This window comes from Etheostoma spectabile, unplaced genomic scaffold (genome assembly GCF_008692095.1).
Source record: "Etheostoma spectabile isolate EspeVRDwgs_2016 unplaced genomic scaffold, UIUC_Espe_1.0 scaffold00007289, whole genome shotgun sequence".
Classification (NCBI taxonomy): Eukaryota; Metazoa; Chordata; class Actinopteri; order Perciformes; family Percidae; genus Etheostoma; species Etheostoma spectabile.
In genome coordinates, this window is record NW_022603474.1 from 1 (window position 1) to 10,672 (window position 10,672).

Consider the following 10,672-nt stretch of genomic DNA (forward strand, 5'->3'; position numbering starts at 1 on the left):
TCCTCCACTTCCTCGCCCTTTCTGTCTCTGTCTTCTTGTCTTTTGGAGATTCCGATAACTTTCGCCACTTGTTTCCTGGTCTCCCTCTCCTCCCTCGTCTTTCAGCCCAGTGCCTTCCCAAAAGCCCTCCACCCCTCTCTCTTTTCCTCTTCCCAGGCTTCTCTTCTTCACCTCCCCTTTACAATCCAGCACTTAGTTGCTCAGGTTAAGTACGACAACACATCAGACGTTCTCGTTGGCGTCTTCTTCGTCCTCGTTCTTCTCTTATTTTTATCCAGCTCACGGAAACATCCGACGAACGAAGCAACGAGAGAAGTGAGACACAGGGAAAAGAGGACGAGAGGGAGAAGGGAGAGGCAGCACATACTTCTCCCCTCCTTTCTCTCTCTCTCTCTCTCTCTCTCTCTCTCTCTCTGACTCTCTCTCTCTCTCTCTCTGTGCCCCCCACTTCACCACCTACCCCCACATCAAACCTTCAAAACTCTGAGTTGGTGCTTCCAGAGAAAAAGGAGGGGAGAAAAAATAAATAAAGCAACTAAAAAAAAAGTCACAGCGTGGTGCTATTGTTTTGTGTCTCTGCAGATTTATGCTTCATTATTTCTCTCTCACACACACTTTTCATTCTGTCAATTAGCGCGCACACACACCACACACACACACCTACTACTACTTCTCCAATAATCCGTGTCTCGCTCCCTTCTGCTTTTCTTCCTTCTTCCCCTCCCTTCCCTCCTCTCTGTATATCCCTCTATCACTCCATCCCTCCCCCTCCACCTGTTCCCTTGACCCCAAAACAATCCTTCCTCCTCGTCTCTCTCACGCCCTATCCGTATCTGATAGCTCTCAACATCCACCTTCTCTTTGTCTCTTTTTCCCCTTCTTATTCTATCCCTCCATCCCTCATCTGCTCTTTAATCTCTGTTCATGTTTCTACATAATAAGCTCATCATCTCACACATCATCAGGTCACACACTCACACACACACACACACACACACACTGTTTTAAGCAGGTAGGCAGGATGCACACTGGACAGTTCTGCTTAGCTCTCTCACACACAAAGTATACTCTTCATTCTGCACATTCAGCGCTACACACACACACACACACACACACACACACACACAGACACACACGAGCTGAGGATGTAACCCTGGTAGTTATAATAAAAGCTCACCCAGTGGGTTTTAGGAGATGCTTTTTAATCACTGACCAGAGATGATCCATACAGACGCTGCAGTGAAGTTTTCACTCTATGGTCTGACACTTGACAAAATTGATTACAAGCAGGAAATTAAGGGTGACCCCCATGAAGATTACCGAGGTTTCTGAGTGTCTTGGGTCGCTGCCTCTGAATGAGTAGCACTTTAGAGGAAACTATCATCCGTGGGATTTTTTTTTTTACAGCATTAATCAAATGAGTTCAAATATTTTGTGATTTGCAATTTCATATGGCATGCGGTCAGGAGAGAAAATAAGTTTGATTTGAAGTGTAATCTTGAGGTGTACATTTCCATCATGCATTTGCAGGTTATACAACTAGCTGAGGGTGGAGAAGACCGCTGAGTTTGCAAAAGTCACGTTTGCCATCATTAAGCAGGGTCGGGAACCTTTTTGACTCAGAGAGCCATGAAAGCAAAAATATTTGTAACTATTAAATGTTAGGGTATTTTGATGCAAAGGTAGCATGGCGTTTCATTGATGCATTTTGTCATTTCAAATTAGACACACCGCAGAACCTGCTCTCTCCACAAAGGCAAATTCCTCGGTCCATTAATCCTGAAGTGTATGATAACACTCCTCATCTTTTATTCTTTTCGCCATCTCTTCTTCGCCGAGGGTTAGCTTTCAGCTAATGATGACTCTACAAAGTGGGGAAAGTACTCTACATTGCTTTAAGAGGTTCTATTCATGTCATGTAGGATGGTAGCGATGAGAAAGATCCCATGTTTATGCCTTGTGAGCATTTATGTTACCAGACAACTCAATATGTTTTTAATGCAGCGTTAGTTGTGTGATAGTTAAATGCATTGGCAATGTACATATGGGTGTGAAATACCTGAAACATCAAACTTTAGCTGATGTACGGATCTGTTGTTTTTCAGACACTTCCATGTTTTTAAGTGCGAAGTCAGTCGTACTACAAGAGATTAGAGTCTCGAACTGGCATAACTTACAAATGTGTTTTTCCTTTGGTTAGTTTGGTTGGAGTTGAACAATATTATCCAGCTCTGCTTGACGTCTCTATCTAGAAACCAACCTCGGCGATCTCTTGAGAAAAATTTGAGACGGAACTCAAAGTTTAAAAAGGAGGTCAGCTGCCAACTAAGCAGCAGCGGAGGACTGTCCTCGGCACAAAGTCTAACTTCCAAAGTATTATAGACTCTGCAGGAGTCAGAGAGACAGAAATAGACTCAATTCAGCATTTGGCTTTCTCAGCGGATTCCAAGACAAAACCAGTTGTTTCTTTCCTGCAGTGCATTAAAGCTTCAGTGCATAACTTTTGATATTAATGAACCTCTGTTACACATAACGGGTCGCCAAATGAGTTGCTATTAACAAAGCTAATTAAGACTATCAGCCCACACAACTCTCCTTATTTCTCAGAAGGGCTAAGTTCAGAAGATTGAGGCGTGGACGCCCGATAGTGTTGTTTCATTACTTTGAATTCCTCATGGGGGCGACAGAAACTCAAAACATAGTTTAAGAGAAAACTAAATCCACCGTAGCAAAAGCATCTGGCTACTAACTCCTAATGTCTGAAAAGATCAAATTATATATAACTGTATCTTGTGGGGATGGAGAGTGTGACTGTAACTGCTGTGTGTATGGGAAGTGACTTGGATATTGGACATTTACTTTGTTATTGTTCTTATTATGACCTTCCCGACCAACAAGCAGTGCGTTACTCTTCACATGGCTTTGTACTCGCCCAGCTCCCTCCAGAGTGCTCCACCTTCATGGATTCTTAATGATGTATCACTTTCTATTTCTTCATGGGTTAAATATAGAGATCAACAGCCAGACTTCACAGTAAAGCTCTGTTACAGCTTACATCAGCTAGTTTAACCCCCCCATCCCCAAAGCGTAGCCCTCAGCACACAGAACTCCCAGACTTCACAGCACATCCACTGCATACTTTCATTCACTCTACAAACTAGACTGAATAATATCAAGTGGATAAAAAAAAGTCAAGTGGATTCATAGAAACTAGCTAGCAAGTTAAAGGCAGTGTTGGTACCTATGTCCAATATACAATACACATTATTTGAAATGGTCTTTACACCGCGTCAGCAAGACATAACGTACTGGTTCTGAAATCATCTGTAGCTGCTTTAATCCTGTAAAAATGCCCACCAATCAATGCATCATTCCGTTGGAAGAGAACCAATGGAATGCCTCCTAGGCCTGGGCTAAATGTGCGTATTCGCCACATCACTAACAGAACTCATGTTTTAGGTAGTGACTTGGAAATTGTAAATTATTCCCAATTATTTCCAATTCAGGCAGTATTGGAGGCATGACAACATTTGTCATGCCTCCTATACCGCCTAAAATGCTGGTACTGTATCTGAGTCCATGCACCAATCTAATACCACGTAATTTATCCCCGTAAAAGAAAATCTACTTCTAAAGTTTTTAATAATGTTTTTTTCAGTTGTGTCTAACTGTCAAAGTATAAGATCTTGGCATTTATTCTCTATAACCTGAGCCATGTGAACGATAAACATCATATTGAAGCCATACAGGATTCATATCTACATTTGTGGGGACCAAAAAACGGGAATACAGTATACTTATGGGTCCTGACAGCTTTGTGGGGACAAAATGCTGGTCCCCACAACTTTAAAGGGCTGTTTGAGGAATAAGACTTGGTTTTAGGATTAGGGTTAGAGTTAGGTTATGGTTAGGGTGAGGGTTAAGGTAGGCATTTAGGTTTGATGGTTAAGGTTAGGGTAAGGGGCTAGGGAATGCATTATGTCAATGACTGGTCCCCACAAAGATAGTGAGACACACTTGTGTTTTGTGTGTGTGGTGTGTGTGTGTGTGTGGTGTGTGTGTGTGTGTGTTCTGAACTTCTTATGAAACAGTCTGACAAAGTGGGGGTGTGAATTGATCATAGCAGTTCGATTGCAAATGTCTTCCATTGTGCATGCACACAACATAATATGTATTGTATATAAGCATATACATGTATATAAGTGACTGTATGAGTAGTAATAGTTTGCTTAAGATCGACAAAATATGAATGAAAACTCAAAGGGTTTCAGTTATTCTGTCAGAAGGTAGAAAAGTATGAATAGTACACATAATACATACACATGTCTAAATTGGCTACAACAACAGAGATGCACATTAAACAACAGTAGTAAATCAAAGGCAATCTAAGAAAGAAAAATGATTAAAAATCACTCAAAACTCAAAAGATGACATTTGAAAGCGGCAGTCTTTATAGAAAACGTCTGCCTGGTCCCAAATTCAACAAAATAAAAGGGGATGGTTTAATATGTTTGGATCTTATCTGATTCCTGGTGCAAAGTTCTACATGATGAAACAACATTAAAAAGCATTCATTGATTTTTGTGGAATCCAGCCGATGTCAATGGGGCACCTTCTGATTAACTTTGAATCTGAACTTTTCATATTTCTGATTGCATATTCACTTTGGCCTGGATCCCTGAGTGTTAGTTGGGTGTAACACCCGGGATCCAGGCTCATCAAAACAGCCTTGTGTCATGTTGGCAACCACAAGAAACAGGCTCGTGACCATTTTTCGGTTTTACTTTGCTCTAAATTTACTCAAACTTTTCCATTCCTTGCTTTGGATGGGGGATTGACTGACTGGATGGTTTCACACAGCGACCGGCCATTTGAACAATGCCAGTTTAGTCTGAAATTGCCGGACCCTCCTCCGCAGCGCTGTGTACACACAGCATTTCACAATGGGAGAAAAAGTGGCATTTCTTTAATCCAATCACAATCGTCATGGGCGGTGCTAAGCGCCGGATGGAGCCACGGTGCCTCTGCAAAATAGCCTCAGGAAGGTAAAGTTGTTTTCAGAAAACTCCGATTGGACAGATAGTCTAGCTAGCTTTCTGGATTTTGCATTTCGGGATGGGAGAAAAACATGCTCTGGTCTATTGGCATTTCTTTAAACCAATCACAATGGTCTTGGGCGGCGCTAGTTGTGTAGAAAGACTCAGATTGGACAGTTAGTCTAGCTAGCTGTCTGGTTTTACCCTGCAGAGATCTGAGGACCAGGTAACCATAGTCCTCAGATTGGACAGATAGTCTAGGTAGCTGTCTGGATTTACCCTGCAGAGACCTGAGGACCAGGTAACCATAGTCCTCAGATTGGACAGATAGTCTAGCTAGCTGTCTGGATTTACCCTGCAGAGACCTGAGGACCAGGTAAGCATAGTCCTCAGAAATCCACCAGAGTTCAAAATTACAACACAAACCGCTAAAAAGGACACAGGTAAAATTTCCAGCGGTAACGGAGAAATCCCAGAAATGGAAGGTTGTGGATAAAGACTAATGCCAATTAAACTTGTGGCAGAGCACGGGGACCTAAATACCAAAGACTGTATAAAAGAAGTAGACCTAGCCACCATGACGTCCCCCTTGTTGTGAACTATCGTTTCGTACACTTGAGTTTGGCATTTTTGGCCTGGCACCATCTTGATTTTTTGGAGCCTGAAATACCCTCATTTGGATCTAAAAGCTATCAGCTAACACAAGGAAAAAACGGAACACTAATGTAACAATGACAGAACAATAATAATAATAATAATACATTTTATTTAACAGCGCCTTTCTAACACTCAAGGACGCTTTACAGAGAATAAAAGACAGATATAGGAACATAAAAGTGTAAGTAGTAATAACAAAACAGATAAAACAAAAAACAAAACAAACAGAACAAGACATTAAAGACATTAAAAATTTATAATCAACTGTCAGTAAAAAAAGTTGGCAACATTTTTGGTCACACACAGGGAAACCGTCAAACTTCTAAGACAAAAACCCAAAACAAGCTCATGGCTATTTATGGATGGACATTGCTAAACCTCTATCCTGATTGACAGATCGCCGTGGTAGCAACTTCTCAATTACAATGAAGCCACACCCTGTAACGTCCCCTGCTTTATCACCTATTTCAAAATAAATGGACCATAATTTACTAAAGTAGCACATGCTGTTTGAAGAAGACAACAAACGATTTAAACCGTAAACTCGTTATGAGAGAGAAGTGAGAAGAAAGGCCATTTTCTCAGACTTCTTTCCAATCTGACTAATTTTTCCAAACAGTGGAGTCGCCGCCTGCTGGCCATAAGGATGAAAGCAGGCTGCCAATTGCACAATGTCAGGTGGTAAGGAGGTATTTGTGATTCATGTGGCATTTACAAGTTCTCATCAGCTTTTATTTCGGTGGCAAAAACACTATCAGACTTGGACCAAAGAAAGCTACAGCTTGTAGTGTAACTCTACTGTCTGCTTAACCCTCCTGTTGTCATTTTCTAAAAGTTTCTACACTGTTAGACTTTTTATTGTATTTTTGCGGTAACTTACTGGCAACGTGTTGCCAGTAAGTTACTGTAACTACGCGATTACAGTATCATAACTGTAATTGCTTTTTACAGTATAAAAACCCTTACAGTAACTTACTGGCAACGTGTTGCCAGTAAGTTACTGTAACTACGCGATTACAGTATCATAACTGTAATTGCTTTTTACAGTATAAAAACCCTTACAGTAACTTACTGGCAACACGTTGCCAGTAAGTTACTGTAACTCCCCGATTACAGTAACTTACTGGCAACACGTTGCCAGTAAGTTACTGTAACTACCCGATTACAGTATCATAACCGTAAATGTTTTTTACAGTATAATACCCTTACTGTAACTTAGTTTTACAGTATTAGAATACCCTTACTGTAACTTAGTTTTACAGTAGTAAAAATACCCTTACTGTACCTAGTTTTACAGTAATATAATACCTTTACTGTACCTTAGTTTACAGTAGAAAAAGTACCCTTACTGTAACTTAGTTTTACTGTATAATACCCTTACAGTATCATATTATAATTACAATTTGCTAATAATACTGAAATTGTCTTGCTGTATTATAGTTTTATTGTAATTGTGGTTCACAATGTTTTACACTATTTGGCATTGGCTGTACAAACAATTTTTAAATATTTTACATAAATTCTATTGAATTTAATAAATTCCAAATAATTGACTTTAGCCCATGTACAAAAGTAATACATTTTTATTTTCAGGTAAAAACATCAGGAACAAGATATTTTTTAACTCTGAAAGTGCAAAAGAACAGAAAATTGACATACAAGTGATACTAAAACGATGTCTAAATATGCGCCAAAACACTGGGCAGCATTCAGAGGCAAATACAAGTCTGAACAATGTAGTTACCATTTGAATTGACTCTCAAAACGAATTGAACATTTTAAATCCCGAAGAAAACTAAATAACCTGTATTTGCAAATGTATACAAAATGTGGTGTGGTTGTTACCACAAAGCTGAAGTTGTTGGGCTTTGGAAGGAGGAACAGTCTGCTAGAAGGATTTGTGAAGGCCGGACCCATAGTACTGTTGCTTGCTGATCCACATCTTCTGGAAGGTGGACAGAGAGGCCAAGATGGAGCCTCCAATCCAGAGATGCTCTGGTGAGGTGGTCCATACTGGACTGTATGAGAAGCAGAGAAATGATCATGAGTTTACCTCATCTAAACTGTTAACAAACTTAAAACTTGTGCATAAACAGAATATGACAGTATACAAAATAAGTCACCAGTAGTGAAGTCCCCAGATAATTCAAAGGTTCTTTCTACTTTCTTTTGCTGTCTGTCGATGGGTTTGGTGATGATGATTTTGGAGCCGTTTCACAAAACTGATCTAACTAAGGATCTTCCTCTTTAAGTAAAAGGTTAATCTCTGTTAGGATCCTTTCCAAAGGGTGTCAGAAACTTAAAATAATATGTTGACACCATCAGTGGCAAAAACAGAACTTTTAGTGGACGAAATTGACGACGCACATTTGCCCTATATGATTACATTAGAACCCGGTTTGAAAGCTGCAGGTCACAGTGTTCTCGCTCAGTACTGGACCAACTTCAAAGATTGTTATTCTTATCAGTCACTTATACAAAAAAAACATAAGAAAACTTTAACTAAAATTAAAACAACACTTTGTAGCTTTTGCTGCATAACTGTGACCTCTACTTAGACAAGTGGTAAATTCAGGATGATTTAGTTATGTCATTGTTGGAGCAGGAAGGGTACGTAGCCGCACCACTTCATCGTACTGTGTAATAATTTTTCTGATGTTAACTATTTTACATCACACAAGAAAATGCTTACCTAGTTTGATGTCATCCACTCAAATTCGGTGAGCTGTTGGAGGAAGGTGGTGACTCTGGAGCACATACTCGTCACCTTTCTTTGGACGACTCTTCCCGTCTTGTAGCTTGTACCCACAGTAGCAGTGCACTTGGTGCCCTCATCTGGGTTGATCCTTAAGAAGAATCTTAAAAGAAAAACAGGTTTAAGATTTTCATAATCAAGAGCAGTCATCTTTAAATACAGCCCTTTATTCACACACACACACACACACACACACACACACTCACACTCACACACAACACACACGTATGTGTTGTGGTTCCTGTTTAAAGGAAGTGGGACATTGCTCATTTCCACAAGAAAACCTATAGTTTGCCGTTAGTGATGTTTTTTCACATGTCTACAGAATATTTCTAATTCTTGAGTACACAGGTTGCAAAACGTATACCTGTACATACTTTTTGTTGTATGAGGATAGATTGTTGAAAGGGATCATGTGCTCCTGTGGGTCATGGGGTCAAGCCTTCTTCCAGCTTTCTTCTTCCTCCCATCTCTCTCAGTTGTTCCAGTCACTGGTTGTTGTTCTACATTTGAAATGATGAAAATTATTTTTTAAAGTGCATGCATGGGGTTTAAATACAATTACAACAAGATAAAAAAATGCATGCATTAGTATGCAGGTAACCAGTATAATGTAGGTAACTCTTATATTGTTAGAATAACACAGAATGTTATGTGATGTATTAAAAGTTAATCACTATGTCATTATAAAGAGTCCTTAAATAATTGTTTAACAATCTGTCAAATTTAAGTTCAAGGGGCTTGGAAAATACATACTTTTCTTTTCCACCATAAACCATGGTAGAAAGCAATAATACTACTGCAAAGTAAGGCACTGAGGCAAATCTTTGCTGGACATCACGATGGTTTTAAGTGGCCAAACCCTGAAGCTAAGGCAAAAACTGCTCTCCATAAATGCTGGAGGCACTGAATTGCCACCAAAACTAGAGCTTAATGTGGTTAACGATGAATTAAATTTACCACACGTCTTTTATTAGCTAAAAAAACTACACAAATATAGCTGTAATAAGTTGTGCTTAATCATTCTAAAACACTGACAAACCAACCAACAGAATTGGGAGTTTAACGTTAGCATTAACCGGAGGTAATGTTAGCCAAAATACGGCAACAGCAAGCTCATAAGCTAGCAGAACCGACCTTAAACTCCCAGAATATGGGTTACATTGTATTTCAGACAATGGTGTGACAAATAAAAAAGATGTGCCGAACAGCGAATGTAAAACGAGTAGTGTTAGCTTTACCGAACGTCGTAATTAGAGCTAGCTAATCCTCACCATGGGAAAATGTTAGGTTGGAGCGCGTCTGGTTTTCCTTCGGGGGGAAGCTAGTTAACAGCTTGCTCTAGCCCAGCTATGACACAGGTCGGTAAGCTAACGTCGCCGCTTGCGAAGGCTATCAGCAGAGATTTTAATGTCACAGAATTAGCAAAGATTGATCTTACCTTAAGCTGCTCCAGCTCTCTCTGAGTAGAGTGTGTGTGACCGGACTCTGCTGCGCACGGACCAAAGCGGTACTCCTTTGATGTCTCGAGCCGCTACTTCTTTCAACACCTTTGAAGTATCTACCAGCTATTCTTTTGAAGTCGTGAGGTCATATCACAAAATTTATATTACCTTCACAGCTAAAAGCATAATAAATGTAAATGTAAATGTAAAATATCTTTATAAAATGAAATAATTTAATTGTATAGAGATATTTTATTTTTCCATTTAATTTCTATGCTTCTTTAACATTAACTAAATATTTTATTGAAGTCTGTCTTATTTAACTACAGTATCACTACTGCTGTTGTTTTACAACAGACTACCGCATATTCAAAAAATACAGTAAATCACTGTAAATCAAATGTTACTACCCATAATGCAATGCATATTACAGTAATGAACCGGAAAAGAAAATTACGATATTTTACTGGGCATTTTGTGGTAAGTAACTGTAGAAATACAGTAGAGTTTAACAGTGTACCGCAAATTCAAAATATACAGTAAAGCACTGTAAATGAAATGTCAATACCCATAATGCAATGTTTATTACAGTAATTAACCGGAAAAGAAAATTATGGTATTTTACTGGGCCATTTGTGGTAAGTAACTGTAGAAATTACAGCAAAGTCTAACAGTGTATATCAGAAATTTGGGTTTCTATCAATTAAAATGTCCAAACAAATAAATTAGATGCATCCCTACGACTCTCTTTACAAGTAGAATAAATCATCAGCTGACTG

At 39.3% G+C, this 10,672-nt stretch overlaps 1 long non-coding RNA gene across 1 annotated transcript; it reads right to left on the bottom strand.

The window, feature by feature from the left end:
- Positions 1 to 7,235: 7,235 nt before the first annotated feature.
- Positions 7,236 to 10,294, bottom strand: LOC116678407 (uncharacterized). The gene is made up of 4 exons (XR_004329237.1): positions 9,890 to 10,294; positions 8,826 to 8,951; positions 8,386 to 8,551; positions 7,236 to 7,711 (listed from the first exon to the last, which is right to left on the bottom strand). It is a non-coding gene; the product is annotated as an uncharacterized LOC116678407 (long non-coding RNA).
- Between the last annotated feature and the right edge of the window lie 378 nt (positions 10,295 to 10,672).